At 46.2% G+C, this 17,443-nt stretch overlaps 1 pseudogene; it reads right to left on the reverse strand.

Moving 5' to 3' along the window:
- Nucleotides 1-9,678: 9,678 nt before the first annotated feature.
- LOC123579746 lies at nt 9,679-10,176 on the reverse strand (annotated as a pseudogene).
- Nucleotides 10,177-17,443: the final 7,267 nt, after the last annotated feature.

The raw sequence follows: 17,443 nt of genomic DNA on the forward strand, positions 1-17,443 counted from the left end.
TCGCTGGGTCCCCACCAGTGTACCCTGCCCACTTCTTGGGGAACAGGGCTTCTGTGTGACTGCTCCATGCCTCCCAGATTCTGGCTCATGGACCACCATGACCCTGGCCACTTTGCATCCTTATACTGCCTGGCTGTCGGGGAACTCACTAGGTGGCTACTTGGAGTGACATCCACCAACCTGCACGTTCTCCTATCTTGTCAACGTCTCCCCGCCCTGTACTCTATGGGCCTTCTCTCACCTGCTACCAGTCCCACCCCAGGAGCCATGTCCTCCCCACCCTCCAAACACATCTTATCTCCAGTCGTACTTCTCCTCAGCCAGCCCGTCCGCCTGTGAAAACATTGCTCTCCAGTCAGAACGTAGACAGACATCCCAGGAGCTCTTATGGATGCCTTGTTTGGCAGCTACTCAGTCTCCTTCCAGCTCCCATGTTTTCAGCCTTTCTGAAAAACAACACGTGTGTCTCACCGTCAGTCATTTAGGTCCTTCATGAATCATCTCCAAAATAACACCTTTCCCAACCTCCACGGTGTCCTGGTCCGTACTCTGATCTAGGACATTAGGATATCTCTGGACTCAAGAAGTCCTCTCAACCATCAGCTCTTTGACATTTACAAACGGATGAACATGAGGCCAAATATGGACAGTTACTGTTGGAGTCAGTCAGTCAAACCAAATAAATGTGATATATGTAATGAGGCCTCCTAATTATCCTGCTTTATAGTATTTAATCATGAATAATAGTAAGCAGTAAACTCTAGTTACAGTGCTGTATTGCTGATGACTCAGATATGCATTTGTAAATTAGACCGGACCTCTGATTCATCAACCAATAAAGTATGAACGTGTACTTCGTTGCATGTGCCTGCAATGGGCTTCTTTCACCACTAGAAGGCAAAGGTGCAGTGTTTCTGCCTCTTTGTTTTTCTGGTAGCTTAAAGCTCTGTGGGAAGGTGCCAGAGAGGCCGAGGGTTCCTAGGCTCCTGAAGTCCAGAAGAGGGTGGAGGCCGGGGGGCCACTGAGGTGGGAAAAGGAGGAAATCGACATTTACTGAGAGTTCACCGCGTGCTAGACTCTGCGTTGGTCATTCATGCATACGTTTATCGTTTAGTCCTTTCAGCCACTCAATTTACAGATGAGGAAACTGAGAATCAGGGGGACAGAATGACCTGCCCAAGCTAACAGAGCCAACTCTAGTGGGAGCACAGATTTAAACAGAAGCCTGTCTTGGTTCCAAAGCCTGTGTGCTTTGACCCATAAATAACACCAGAAAGGGAAGGCTAGGGTCCCCCCTCACAACTGGGCTTTATTTTTAGGACTGACCTGTTCTTATCACCTGTGCTCAAACCACAGCTGTCTGTGAACTTCCTGCTTCACACAGCTGTGTGTGTGCGTTTGCCTCCAGAAATGGTGACTTGGAAGCCTGGAATGGCTCCTTTCTTTCCTGAAACTGAAATAATCAAGTATCCTTCTAGGGTCAGGCCTTGAATCCTAAAAGACCGACCGGACATCCTAGCCTAGGGCTCTAGAAATGGGTGTGAGCGGCTGCCATCAGTCCTGCCCAGGCAAGGGTGCTGGCACCCGGGCCTCCTTGTTCTGACCTTCTGCACGTCCAGTGCCACCGATTTTGGTCAAAGTTGTATTGATCTACTTTTATTCAGTTATGTGTATCGTTTTGAAGAATACACCATGAACAGTTCTACTCCTGGGTACATGCACAGAAGAAATGAAAACAGGGACTACAGATATCTGTACCCCAGAGTTCACAGTGGTGTTATTCACAGGAGCCCAGTGGTGGAGTCAGCCCATGTGTCCACTCACTGATGAATGGGTAGACAAGATGTGTACACATACAATGGAATATTATTCGGCCGTAAAAAGGACAGAAATCCTGGCATAGGCTATAACATGGATGAACCTTGAAGACATTATGCTAAGTGAAAGAAGCCGGTCACAAAAAAGATAAACCTCGTATGGTTTCCCCAGTAGGAGGCACCTAGAGTAATCAAATTCAGAGAGACAGAAAGTAGAGCAGTGGTTATCAGGAGCTGGGATGGAGGGGAAAATGGAAGAGTGGTGTTTAATGGGTACAGATGGTTTCAGTTGGGGATGATGGAAAAGTTCTGGAAGTGGGTGGTGGTGATGATTGCACAAGGATGTAAATTATTTAATGCCACAGAACGGTACCTCGTAAAATGGCTAAAATGGCAAATTTAATGTCATGTACAATTTACTATAATTTTTAAAATTGTGCCGAATATTTCACTGAAAATCTCAGTCCAAAGCTGTTGGTGTCCTGTCCCTTAAAGGATCCTTGTTTCCCACCAATCGCAGCCAAAGGTGTGCATCCCCGGGCATAAAGGAAGGCCCTGTTGTCTGGCTTGGCAAATAGGGGACCCCAGAGAAGGCTGACCCCCTGTACCATGCCCCTGAATGCTCTTGAGATGCCCTCACGTCCCAGCCTCCCGTCAGACTGTGCCAGCGCCCAACCTGGATAATGACCATTCCAGGCTGTTTCTGCTGCAGCCGTGGCCTTGCTGGAGGAAAGCCATATGCCAGCCAGCTGTACTTGCGATTCAGGCTCTAACTCAGTGGGGACCTCCCTGTTGCTCAGAAATCCCATGTTTTCCAGCTCAAGTGCTATCAGTAGCTCATTCTCCACCATGACTCTTCCAAATTCTTTCTTTCATTAAGCTCTAAGTTTTTCAACAACCCCACAAAGCCTGCAGCAAGATCTCTCACTTTTCTCTGTCACTGACTTTATGTTCTTCTCCATCTTGTCTCCTCACTTTCTGTTTTACTTGGAGCTGATGCCCCAGGAGGATGAGGGCCTTCCGTGGCCTGCTAGTTCCTTATTATAACTCAGCATCAATGATTTTAGATATTGCGGTTTTTTAAAAAAATGTTTAATGTTTATTTTTGAGAGAGAGAGAGACACACACACACACACACAAACAGAATGAGTGGGCAAGGGGCAGAGAGAGAGGGAGACACAGGATCCAAAGCAGGTTCCAGGCTCCGAGCTGTCGGCACAGAGCCCGACGCGGGGCTGGAACTCACGAACCACGAGATCATGACCTGAGCTGAAGTCGGATGCTTAACCGACTGAGCCACCCAGGGGCCCCTGGATATTGTGGTTCTGAGTAAGGTTTGCCTGAAGGAAGTTTCTGTCATTAAAAAAACAAAAAACAAAAAACAACTGTCTTTAAACAGCACTGACTTGGAGGACCAAGTACTTGTTTTCTGCTACAGCTGACTTCACCACTACCCCGTCCCCTCTTCTCCAGGGCAGTGAGGCTCCGTTGCCCTTTTTCACCATCTCTTACCTACAAACACGTTCAAAGGTATACACCCTAAAACCCATTTTCCCTTGACCCTGAACCCCCTTCAGCTTGCCACCCAGCCCTCCTCTCCTTACTGCCAAACGTAATGAAAAAGTTATGAAAGCCTGTCTCCGTTTTGTGACCATGCTTTCAGCTTCTCACAGCCTGGCTCTGCCCACCCTCAACTCTTCTTCTGAGACCACCGCCCCTGCCTCGCCCTGCACAGGACAGTCGCCACTTTCCATCCAAGCCTCGGGACCCTGCTCTCCTCTGCACTCTCAGTTCTGCCACTTTTCTCGTCATTTGCTTCCTCTCCTCTGATGTCAACAGATCGTGCCATGAGTTTCTGCCTTCAGCCCTCTTGTCAGACACTTCTGCCTCTGCAGCTACAGCCTTTGAATGGCTGGCTCTCCCGCGAAGTCCTGCCTGGTCGCTCAAGCCTCTGGCTGGACTGGGCCACTTGCACCGAACTCACTGCTTCCCAAGCTAACCCTTCGCTTTCACCTCCTCATCCAGCCCGTTTCCTGTCCCCATTGCCAGCATGCCCAGGGCTCTGTCTCAGGGGGCTTTAGCCCCGGAATCATCTACGACTCCTTCCTCCCACCCGACACCAGTCAATCACCAAACCCTATCAGTTCTGCCCCTGTGACCTTCCTCCTATCTTTTCCTTTCTGCTCACTTGCAGACACCCCCGCTGTATCAAGCTCTCTTGGCTCCTCCCTAGCCAGGCCACTCCTTCCTGTCTTCCCCACTCTGTCTCCAAGGTCCTGTCACTGTGCCTTATTCTTTTTTCTCTCTTTTTATTTTTTTTCTCAAAGAATTATTTATTTTTAACTTCTTTTCTTTTCAATATATGAAATTTATTGTCAAATTGGTTTCCATACAACACCCAGTGCTCATCCCAAAAGGTGCCCTCCTCAATACCCATCACCTCCCCTCCCCTCCCTCCCACCCCACATCAACCCTCAGTTTGTATTTCTCTCTTTTTAAAAACTATTTATTTTGAGTGAGTGAGAGAGAGAGAGAGAGAGAGAGAGAGGGAATCCCGAGCAGCCTCCACACTGTCAGCACAGAACCTGACGTGGGGCTTGATCCCATGAATGTGAGATCATGACCTGAGCCGAAATCAAGAGTCTGATGCTTAACTGACTGAGCCACCCAGGCGCCCTGGTGCCTTATTTGAAAGCACAGCCTGGCAGACCACTGGAGCTATGAACCCTTCCTGGCTCCACTCCCCCTTCCCACCAAATCTCTCCTTGCCCTCGCTCTGCATGCTCTGGACCAGCCTCACCAGACCGCTCACCGCTGCCCAAGTGCACCAGGGGCTTCCCCACCTCTGCCATCTGGCTTCCACCGGCTCCGCAGCCTGAAACACCTCCCCAGGGGTCATCTCCGACAAAACCCATCCTTTAAGGGCCAGGCAAGTGATCCTCCTGGCCGGACATGGTCTCTTCCTCCTCCTGACTTTGGTAGCAGTGGTTCCCCCACTTTTAGGTGTTCTGCCTTGTGGAATAATCCTCTCTGTCTCTTTGTGTCTGTGTCTCTCTCTCTCTTCTCCCCCTCCCCCACCCCGTGCTGGGATGCCAGCTCCTTGCAACAGAAACCCTGTCTTAGTCATCTTTGTGTCCTCTTCAGCGTCTTATGCAAAGTAGATGCTCAAAACTACTGGTTAGTTTGAATGAAGAAGATGATCTTAACTTCAGATGGGGGTGGGTGGGGGGTGAGGCGATGTCACTTCTGTCAGTGCCTCTCTCTGGTTTCCACCAACAAAACACTTGGTCAGGTCACCTCTCTGGCAGTGCCGTTTCCTTGTTCTCTGGTCTCCTGCCACAACCATCTTGGCACAACATGGGGCACCTCAGGGTCTCTCACCGTGGCCTTGTTATACTTTCTTCCTTTGATGGAGTTACAGAGAGTCTAAATTACCCTTTGCTAGCTTGCCCCTCTTCCTGGTCAGCCCCTCTGCGTCCCTGGTGGGTCTCCTGGATGCTATCAGGAGGGGCCTGTGCCTCTGTCAGGGCTCCTGCGGCGTGGAAGGCCCCAGGCCACTCCCAGAGCACACGTGGTGGGCTTTCTCTCATTCCCACAGGGACACCCGGTTACTCACCAGGGTGAAGAGCAGGGACAATGAAGTTTTAAAAAACTTTACTATAAAGGCAGCATATAAGGAAGAAGAACAACCTTCACTATGATCTCAGCTCTTTTATACAACGATTTTCATGTTTGCATGTTTCTTTCTGGCAGGGTCCATTTTTATACAGCTCCAGAAATAATATATACATAATATATATTATATATATTACATAATATAATATATATATATATAATATATATTAAATATATATATATATATATATATATATATATATATATATATATATATCAATCATATTCCCCTAATTAGGGAATCCTGAACACTTCCCTGTGATTCTACACCTTTCAGAATATTTCTTGTAATGGCTATAGAATATTGCCCAGGCAAAAATTTATCTTTTTATTGCATATTCAGATTGGTGCTGAATTTTTTTTTTTGACATTGGTGGTGATGCATATAGCTTTTATCATATGTTTAATTATTTCCTTGGGATAAATTCCCAAGGATGGGATGACAAAGTCAAAGAACAAACATTTTTATGACTCTTGATTCTTATTCCCATTTGCATTCCAAAAGTGTTGTACTGACTTACAGAGAATAGTATTTCAGTGCTACCAGAGTCCATTTTGTTGCTAATGCCTACTCAGATTCAACAAATATTTGGCTGCTTACTATGTGGGAGGCACTTACATATTTATTTATGCATTAAAATATCTTCCTAGGACCTTATATAGGCTTTCAGAGTTGGCGGACACCTGCTCATTTTACAAATGAAGACACGAAACCCAGAGAAATTATGTACAGTGTTCAGCATTGCATGGTCTGAAAACAATAGCACATATACAGTAAGCCTTGAGTGTCTGGCCTTTGAGCCCCGCACACTGCCCCCGGCCTTTGAGCCACGTCCAGCTGGTGCAGTGTGGGTGTTTGTTTCTTTCCCATTAATGCAGCCGAGAAGTGACAGCGCGTTGTCCTCTGGCCACCGCCAACCCGGACAATCTCCTGTATGGCATATGTTTGGTCAATAGAAGTGGGAAAGCTCCAGACCTCTAAGACCCCCACAGCTAAGCCAAGACCTCTGATGAGTAATGGAAGACTTATTTTCCAAAAAGGGGGACTTCTTTACCCTTTCTGGGTGTAATTCCCACAGACTGTGGCATATTAAGCATGAAGTGCCCTGTAATTCCCTGTCCTCCCCCTTCCCATGCCTACGCTTACCCCCATGCCTCCTACCTTGCGGTGCCAGGAATAACCTTTCTGTGGCCTTCTATGCACTCACTCTTTCATCTTTAAGTACCAGCTCTTCCAAGAAGGCTTTTTTAAATCTTCCCGTGAGTCAGTTATCTATTGCCGCCTAACAAAACCATCCTGAAACTTTTTACTCAAACTAGCAATGATGTAGAATTTCCCATGATTCTGTGGATTGACTGAGTAGTTCCTCTGCTGGTTTCACCTGAACATACTCATTCAACATAGGGTAGGAGGGGCTGGAGGGGCTGATGGTCAAGATGTCTGGCAGTTGTTGGCTCACACCTGGGGCACCTCCGTTCCCCTTCATGTGGTCTCTCCTCCTCCAGTAAGCCGATGGTCTTCATTACGTGGCATCTCAGGGCGATGTTCTAACGTGCAAGTGCCCGTCAAGCCTCTGGTGCGTCATTGTCCCACTGGCCAAAGCAAATCCCAAGGCCGCACTGAAAGTCTATGGGAGAGGGAGACACACACAGCGGGGATACTGGGAGATACCTAGTGGGTATACTGGGAGGCATGGTTAAGAGGACCACTCCTCTAACAAATGGCTCACATCCCTTGCACGTGGGATACCCTCACTCTTACAGGTGCCCGCACACCTCATCCAATCAGGGGCCCAGGCTCACAGAGGAGGGCCTCCGGATCCAATCAGGTTCTGGTTTGTGCAAGGCTCCTCGCTTGCAGCTCCTCCCTGGCTCTCCTTGGGTAAAGGACGGTGAACTAAAAAGAGAATCATCTCCTCGCCTCACATCTCACAGTGGTGAGAGAGGGCTGGACGACCTTGGTAAACACTCAGGTCCCAGGAGGGAGTGGAGGGAGACACACAGTGACTGGGCAATTCTGAACCGAGCAGGATCCGTGTTGTCGAGGCTCTCTACTTTGGAGGTAAGGATGCTCGTGCGCCAGGGCCCTGCTAGCTCGCTGGGAGTGATTCCTCAGTCGATTGTTCTCTGTGCCTCTTAGCTTCAGAGATACTCTTCCGGGTCTGTAAGAACTGTGTCTGCAGCTGAGTAGCTCTTTCTGCCCTTAGATCGTGTGGAGCTGAGGGGGGAGGGAGGCTTTTTTCATTTTGAATTCTCCCTGTCTGAGGACTCCCCTAAAACGATGTCGGCTTTTTTTTTTTTTTTTTTTTTAAATCTGTCAGAGAAGAGTCTACTTTGTTAGACAAAAGCCATTCCCACAATTATTTTAGAGATGGTCCTCCCTCCACTTTGGGCAGCATGTCAGCGAGCCACAGGGCAAATGACCTCAAGATTCTTAGAAGCTCCTTTTCCAGAGAGAGCTACTAGCACCACCTTATATCTTTCTGAGGTCTTAACAAAGAGTCACAGCCTCAAACTTGATTTGATCTTTACCCTGAAGCCATCCATGTCTTCCTTGGAGACTCCTGTGGGTTAGAGAGACTAGAAATACGAAACACTTGACTCTGGCAGCCAGCACACCCCACACCTCCCGTCTTCCTTCTAAATTCTGCTGGGATGCTGAACAGTTCCTCCTTGCTGTCCCTTATGGCAAAAGCTGCTAAAAAAGACAATTTACGCTTTTAACATTCTGCCCGGAAATTCCCTGAGTCCGAATCATAAGCTTATTAGGCCAGTTTTCTACCTTCTAAATTCCTGCTGGGGCCGTTTCACTGCTAGAAGACACAGGTGCCGCCTTTCCCCTCCTGCAGTAGATTTCCCCCCAAAACCTCCTGCCCCCCCTCCCAGCCTTCCTTTGCCACACAATCCAAAGCCAATACTACATGTTTCATATTTTTGTTAAGGTGCTAATTCCTTCCAGGTACCAGTTTCTGTACACTATCTATTGGCGCGAAACAAATCACTCCAAACTTTGAGTCTTAATTATTATTCCTCTCATCTTCACAGGTCAACTGGGAGGCTCCTTTGTTGGTGTCACTAGGGCCCCTCACGTGGCTGCACTTAAACTGTAAGATCAACCGGACTGGAATGTCGTAGATGGCCTACTCCACGTCTGGCAGTAGGAGCTAATCAACAGTGAGACTGTCTCCGTTTTCCTCCCTGTGGCCTCTTCGTAGGCTAGACTGGCTTCCTTACATTATGGTCACAGGGCAGTGTTTCAAGAGAGCAAGTCCTACCGTGCAAGTATTTCCCAAGCCTCTGCTTCTGTCATGTGTGCCATTTGTCCCAACACACAAGGGCACGTGCACCACGAGGCATGACCCATTGGGGACCATCACTGTTACAGTCTACTTTACCATGCCTCTAGACTGAATGGGTCTTCTCCTTTGGGCTCTCCTAGTGCTTTGAACCTCTACTAAAATGCACTTGAGGGGCACCTGGGTGGCTCAGTCGGTTAAGTGTCTGACTCTGGCTCAGGTCACGATCTCGCGGTTAGTAGGTTCTAAACCTGTGTTGGGCTCTGTGCTGACAGCTCAGAATCTTGAACCTGCTTTGGATTCTGTGTCTCCCTCTATCTCTGCCCCTTCACTGCTTGCACGCGTGCTCTCTCTCTCTCAAAAATAAAATAAACATTAAAAAAATTTTTTTTAGTACACTATGGCACCTGGGTGGCTCAGTCAGTTAAGCAACCAACTCTTGATTTTGGCTCAGGTTTGTAGGTTCAAGCCTCGCATTGGGCTTTGACAACGTGGAGCTTGAATGGAATTCTCTCTCACCTCCTTCTCTGCCCCTCCCCCACTCACGCTCTCACGCTCTCTCTCAAAAATAAATAAATAGGGGCACCTGGGTGGCTCAGTTGGTTAAGTGTCTAACTTTGGCTCAGGTGAAGATCTCACAGTTCCTGAGTTCGAGACCTGCATTGGGCTCTGTGCTGACAGCATGGAGCCTGCTTCAGATCCTCTGTGTCCCTCTCTCTGCCCCTCCCCTGCTTGCACTCTCTCTTTTTCTCTCTCAAGGGTAAAATAAACATTTAAATATAAATAAATGAAATATAAAAAAAGAAATGCATTTCTTCAAAAAAATAATAAAAATAAATGCACTTAATTAACATAGTCTCTCTTTAAAGTCAGCATTTCTGTTTAATTCACTGCCATCTGTAAGCTTTTTTTTTTTTTTTTTTTTTTGACTGGGAAAATTATTTTCTTTGGTGTGGGCAGGCGTCTAGTCTCACAACTTCCAGAGTTGCTTCTTGATGCCAGTGGCCTTGGTGACCTTGAGCACACTGCAGCACACAGTCTTGCTTGAGAGCTGGCACTCACCCACTGTGATAATGTCGCCAACATGGATGTCTCTGAAGCAAAGGGACGGGTGCATGGATATGTTCTTGTGGTGTTTCTTGAAGCGGTTGTACTTTGGGATGCAGTGGAGGTGGTCCCAGTGGATGAAAATGGTCCTCTGTATCTTCATCGTGGCCACCACACCAGACAGAATCTGCCCTCAGATGGAGACATTGCCAGTAAAGGGGCATTTCTTGTCACTATAGGTGTCCTCAGTGGCCTCCGTGGGCATCTCAAAAGCCCAGACTGTTTTTGTAGTATTGTGGAAACTTCTCCTTGCCAATTTCTCTAAGCAGGATCCTCTTCTTATTTTTTTTTTATTTTTTTTTTCAGTGTTTATTTATTTTTGGGACAGAGAGAGACAGAGCATGAACGGGGGAGGGGCAGAGAGAGAGGGAGACACAGAATCGGAAACAGGCTCCAGGCTCTGAGCCATCAGCCCAGAGCCCGACGCGGGGCTCGAACTCACAGACCGCGAGATCGTGACCTGGCTGAAGTCGGACGCTTAACCGACTGCGCCACCCAGGCGCCCCCCTCTTCTTATTTTGAAAGATGGTCAGCTGCTTTTGGTAGGCACGCTCAGTCTGAACGTCCACCATCTTCCCAGCCACCTGAGGAAGGGTCTGTAAGCTTCTTTAAGCAGATGATTTCCAGGTCTGTTTTCTATCCCACCTTCTATTTCATAGGCTCATATACAGTATGTGCGCATTAAATATTAGCTGTTAGTGAGAAAGTCCTAGAAACACAGTGCAGGGCATTGTAATTTGTGTAGTGTTGGCATGTTTTTCTTCTTTCAGGTTTCTCACCAAACACCAAACATAGGTTCTCAACCTCCTCAGGTACATGACTTTTCCAGATTTCTGAAGAGCCGTGAAAGGATGCTGACTGGTGAGAATGTTTAAGATATGGTAGTCTACATATAGAATACAGTCTCATCCATCATAATCACATGTAACACCGGCATCCCGGCCAGGTACAGACCCTCTGAGGTCCAACCCAAACCCAAGGCCTACATCTCATCTCTTATAGCCACAGCTCTTTTGTGTTCTGACCATGAGTCCTGGGTTTTGGGGAACTTGAAATCTAGTTGAGGAAGCATAATGGGTGTATATGAAACAACCCAAACTACTTACTTAATCAACATGTCAACAAATGTAAAAATCAATACACTACAACTGGGCCTGGCGGGGTAGGAGATACAACACAGATGTGGTCAGAATGCAGTGAAGTTAGTTGTAAGACAGCCATCTCCTTGGAGAAGGTGAAGTTTGAGTTAGATCTAGAAACAGGGTATGGACAGATATTGATGGAGACAGTAAAGGATGATGTAAGTGGTATTAGCATCTATGAAGGGACGGAGTCCAGTAAATGAGGTAGGAAATTAACATTCAATGTGCGGAAGGGAGTACGTAGATCTGGAGGTGGGGAACAAAAAAAGACTGGGGAAATAAGTGGGGTGATAGACATGCCTTTCAAAGCCTCAGCAAATGACACTGAGGGTCATGTGGGTACCTGAGATTGTGGGTGAAGTTTGTTTCTGGAAGTTTCCTCACTCTACAGTGGTTTTCCATGCAGGGCATTAAAGAGCGAGTACTGCATACATAAGGGAGAAATGGAGGAGGTGGGAGGCTGTCCTGCCAAGGGGGAGCCCAGAGCCCCAGGTGGCAGTGGGGGCAGTTGCCAACATGGAGTGTGGGACTTGGCCCTCCTTGCGTTCCACGTGGTTTGCTATAGCTGTTGTGGCCCCTCCAGTTCCAAAGGGTGACTTTTTTTTTTCCTTTCTGCAATTTGGGCTCTTTGCTCGGGCATCTTTGCAAACGATGGAGACTTTGTCATGTGAGGAAAAGGAAGAACTTTCCTGGTATACAGTTGTCCTAACCAATGCTGGAAGCACCCTTAATATGACCTGAACTGAAGCCACAGAAGCCCCTGAGTAGGCCCGGAGAAGCACTCAATAGTGGTGATCCAAGCCCTAGAAGGAGTCGCTATGGGGAACAGGAAGAGGTGGAGGCTGCCACAGGCTGAGCGCTGAAATGCTGAGAGGAGGAACGTAATTGTGCCGACGTGGAGCAGAAGGGGCTAACCGCAAGATGAGGAAACTGGTAAATGTGGAGAAGCAAAAAAGAGATGGGACAGCTCAGCACTGGTGACAAGAAAGCACGTTCCTGTTCCTGGGGCTTGCTGGGCTCATGCATCCTTCTCTCTGGTTCTAGAGAGGAGCACAGAGGCAGTGCCTACAAGAGGAAGGGGCACGCATAGCTCTCTTCTCTGTCCTCCCTCACGTGACAGCGGGGACCTGAAAAACTTATCTTCCAATGTCCAAGGCGGTCTGGTGACATTCAGGAAGGTGAAGCAGCTCGGCATGCCTGCCCCTGTCGCCCGTGTGGGGATAACCCGGGGTTGCACGCAGGCACGTGCGGGCACTGGGGAGCCGGCAGAGCCGCCTTGCTTCTTCCGCTGAGCTCATCCCCAAATGCCCTTTGCCCTCTTCCTACAATCAGAACCTCTTCAAATAACTAACTTTAACTTTAATGGAGAAGCTCGTGGTTCTCCACTTTGGCTGCACACTCGATCACTTGCAGGCACTTTAAAAAAATGCAGTTCGTCTAGGGTGGGTCCGAGACGTAGGGGCTTTTTCCAAAAGCATACCAGGTGAGTGGTACATTGAGAACAGCTGGATTTGCTAATCTTGAGCCATCTTAGACAGTTCGGTCAACATGGAATTTGTTGATCTTTGGAGGTGTCTGAAAACACCACAAAAAGAATTAGCCTTTGGGAAACCAGGAAAACCTAAGAGATACCCTCCCTTGGAGACTGTGGCCCCTGGGTTGCCTTCCTGGGGAAATTCTGGAGGTTCTCTAGTGTGCCATGTGAGCTCTGGCATCCTGAGCTTCAGCCTCCTGAGCTTCCCTCTGTAGGGCAGGATGGGAGTTCTTCGCGTGATCATCGGCACACAGAAAATACCCTGGCGGCTCAGTGTAGCTGTCTCTTCATCCCGGCACCATCCTGGACAGTTTTGTTGAAGAACACGATTGCTGTCCATAATGTAAATCTTACAAAGTCCCTTTTTTATTTTTGTTTTTTAAGTTTACTTATTTTGAGAGAGAGTGAGCAAGGGAGAGGGGGAGAGGCAGAGAGAGAGAGGAAGAGAGAGAATCCCAAGCAGGCTCTGAGCTGTCAGCACACAACTTGCCAGGGGGCTCTCATTCATGAACCGTGAAATCATGACCTGGGCCGAAATCAAGAGTCTGACGCTTCACCGACTGAGCCACCCAGGCACCCCAGAAAGTTTCATTCAGAAAGGTTTTCCACGCAATTTGTCATAGACTCAGACCTCACATGATACTATGGAGAGTGAGAACACCCCTGTCTTAGCACCACCCTCTTCCTGGCCATCCCATCCCCAGCCAGCCTCCCAGTTGGTCTTCTATGCCGTCTTCATTTCACGTTTGGACAAGACCGAGAACCAATGATTCAGCCTCTGGGGGGAAGGATTTCCACATTGTTACCCACTGTGCAAAACAGCCTTTCCCTTTTATCTCTTCCAAATTTGCCTCTTTCAACCACCATCAGCCAGCCCTACCTGCCGGGATTACAAGATTTGGTGACCGCATCTGACCCGACTGTGCACACCTTTGGCATGTCGCATCTAAACCCTCATCCTCCCCCGAAGGCCAGAGTTTGGTTTTTGCTTGTCATCATGTAAAGAACACTCTTTCTGCTTGTCATTTTAATTACTCTCTATTGAACCCTTTCCAGTCCTTTCACATCGTCCGTGAGTGCCAGAGAACAGAATGACACTCATTATGGCGTGAATTTACTATAATTTGATACAAGGATGGGATTGTGATATTTTGTTTCCAGTATTCTTTTTTTTTTTTTTTTTCAACATTTATTTATTTTTGGGACAGAGAGAGACAGAGCATGAACGGGGGAGGGGCAGAGAGAGAGGGAGACACAGAATCGGAAACAGGCTCCAGGCTCTGAGCCATCAGCCCAGAGCCCGACGCGGGGCTCGAACTCACGGACCGCGAGATCGTGACCTGGCTGAAGTCGGACGCTCAACCGACTGCGCCACCCAGGCGCCCCGTTTCCAGTATTCTTATCTGCATGTTATTAGGGATTTTTGGTGGGGATTGAAGGGCAGGGCTGTGGATTCAGAACTTCAAGAAATGGTTTTCAGGTTCATTAAATTATTTTCCTTGAGCTGTGATTATCTTCTTGTTGCCCACACTGACGCTCAGCTGGCAGGCGTCTGGCCTCCCACGCAGCTCGCTAACATCCTTCTGTAGCTTTACTTCCACTGCTGTCAGCTCACTACCTGGCCAAACTTGGTGTCACAAACGACCTTGGAGATTCCACTGCGTACCTCTCCCTCGGATCATTTATAACCGTGGAAATTAAGACTTGGATGTTCAAGCTGACGAATGAAAATGAGACAGATTCTAGGAGAGATTTTGAAAACTATTTTTTCCTGTTCTCAAAAAAGTGCATGCTCATTTAACAGTTTGAAAATATAAACAAATACAGAGAAAATTAAAATCACTCCTAATCCCCCCCACCCCGCCCCGAGATAATCTCTGCTAATATTTTGGTTTCTGTTCTTCCCATCTTTTCTTCAGGAAGGACAACACACACACACACACACACACACACACACACCCCTACAAACTTTTTCCCTCTAGCTTTTTTTTTTTTTTAACACAAACACTGAGAAACGAAACATTATGAGTAATTGGCAATAACTGTAATTTACTATTGCAATTAACTACCTGATGCTCTCCCAGCCTTCCTCCCACAGGGTAACTATTTTCTCCTAGTCTGGGTTTATTATTCCCTTGCTTTATAAAAGTGATTTTATAAATTGTGGATTTAAAAAGTGAATTCATAAATTGTTTGGGTTTACTTGATTTTAAGCTTTATAAAAATGGTATCATGCCGTAATCATACGTCTCTTGCTTTTTTCACTCAAAAGCACATTGGGTCACTTTATCCAAGCTGTTCTGTGTAGATACAATTCTTTCACTGTGGCTGTTGCTTAATATTTCCATTGTGGAGATACCCACAATTTATGCATTCATTCTTCTCTTGCTGGTCACTTGGATTGTTCTTAGTCTTTTGCCATTATGAGCAGCACTTGTACATGTCTCTTGGAAAATGTGTCAAGAAGTCTTTGGGGTGAAATCATTGGCTACAAAGCATGCAAAATTTCAGCTTCATGAAGCATTGCCAAACTAGCTGCACCAATTTACATTCCCGGGAATCAGTACATAAGAGCTTCCAACTGATCAACCTCCTGTCCAACATTTGGAATCATCATCATACATTTTTTTCTTAATGTTTATTTATTTTTGAGAGAGAGAGAGAGCGAGAGTGAGAGGAGAGAGCAACCTGGGGAGGGGCAGAGAGAGAGAGGGACAGAGGATCTGAAGTGGGCTCTGTGCAGTGAGCCTGATGCAGGACTTGAACTCAAGAACTGCAAGATCATGACCTGAGCCAAAGTCAGACACTCAACCGACTGAGCCACCCAGGCACCCCTGGGAATTGTCAGACTTTACAATTTCTGCCTCTCTAGTGGGTTTATAATATTGTAGTATTAATTTGCATTTTCCTGAATACTAAATAACTTGAGGATCTTTTCATACATACGCTTGCCATATGTGTTTGCCCTTCTGTAAAATGTCTGCTTATATTTTTGACCCTTTTCCTCTTGGGTTGTTTGTCTCTCACACATATTTTTAAGCAAAATTTGAATCATACTACACATACCATTTTGTACTTTTCCATGACATGAAACATTCTTTTACACTGTTATTTTAATGACTGTGGCACCTTCTATTTCATGGCTATCTTGTGATTTAATCAAAGTCTTGTACCTGTATATATTTTTTCAATTTTATTTTTTAGAAATAGCTCTGGTAAGATATTCTAATGCATAGATTTAATTATACATCACTAAATATTTTTACAAAAAAAGTTCAAAGGGTTGGGATTTCTGGGTCAAAGGATATCAACGTTGGGGCGCCTGGGTGGCGCAGTCGGTTAAGTGTCCGACTTCAGCCAGGTCACGATCTCGCGGTCCGTGAGTTCGAGCCCCGCGTCAGGCTCTGGGCTGATGGCTTGGAGCCTGGAGCCTGTTTCCGATTCTGTGTCTCCCTCTTTCTCTGCCCCTCCCCCGTTCATGCTCTGTCTCTCTCTGTCCCAAAAATAAATAAAAAACGTTGAAAAAAAAAAAAAAGGATATCAACGTTAAAAAAAAATGATATATATTTCCAAATCCCTTTCCAGAAAGGTTGTATAATTTATATTCTCCAAAAAACTCTTTAACACTGGATATTAAATATCAAATATTTTGCTAATTTAATTTGTAAATTTAGCAATAAAGATAATATTTTTAAATGTTTATTGGCCACTGTGTTTCATCTTTTCCTGGTGTTCTTTCCCCAGCTTATGGTTTGCATTCAACTAAAGGTATATCTAAGTACTCTATACAAATTATTTGGTTTACTTCTTCCTCCCTCTTCATGTGGTTACGTCATGCATTTGACACCCAGTTGGGTTTATTTGTTTCTGTTTGCATCTAGTTACGGGTTTAAACTTTTTTCTTATGCTTAGTTTGTTATTATTTTTTAAACTTTATTTAATTAATCTCTATACCCCACATGGGGCTTGAACTCATGACCCTGAGATCAAGACTTGCACGATCTCCTGACTGAGCCAGCCAGGTGCCCCTTAATTTTATTTTTGAACATATATAAATAACATAAACATGCATCCAGAAGGCAAAACTACCCCAAAAGATACCCTCAAAATTGTCCCTCCCTCTGTTATCCTTTCTACCTGTTTCCTCACCCAATTTTTTACAGGCAAACAATTTCATTGTTTTCTGATTTATTGTTCTTATGATGATCTTTTACTAAAAGAAGCAAATCCATTTTATTTTATTTCTTGTCTTTATTACACAAAATGTAACATACTAGAGATTTGCTTTTGCACCTTGCTTTAAAAAATTTTTTTTAATGTTTATTTATTTTTGAGAGAGAGAGAGAGCATGAGCTGGGGAGGAGCAGAGAGAGAGGGAGACACGGAATCTGAAGCAGGATCCAGGCTCTGAGCTGTCAGCACAGAGCCCGACGCGGGGCTCAAACCCACGAACCGCAAGATCATGATCTGTGCTGAAGCTGGACACTTAACTGACTGAGCCACCCAGGCACCCCTGCTTTTAAAGCTTAATAATACACCCTGGAAATTATTATAAATTAGCTCATAAAGATATTCCTCACTCCTTTTTATTGCTTCCTAGGAATCGACTGTAAGTATCATGGTTTCTTCAATCGGTCTTCTCTGTTTGGGCACTCAGGTAGCTTCCAATATTCTACAAATACAAATAATGGTACAGTGAAGAAGGGACATATCTAAGCATGCATATTATTTCTGGAGATATCTTTAGGGTAAGTTCCTAGAAGTTGGAGTGCTAGGTTGAAAGGTAAATGCACAAACCGTTCATTAGATATTGGCAAATGCCCCATTCAGAGGGGTTATACTATTTCCCCTTCTCTGTAGTGGTATTTGTCT

The sequence above is a fragment of the Leopardus geoffroyi genome, chromosome A3, assembly GCF_018350155.1.
Source record: "Leopardus geoffroyi isolate Oge1 chromosome A3, O.geoffroyi_Oge1_pat1.0, whole genome shotgun sequence".
Taxonomy (NCBI): domain Eukaryota; kingdom Metazoa; phylum Chordata; class Mammalia; order Carnivora; family Felidae; genus Leopardus; species Leopardus geoffroyi.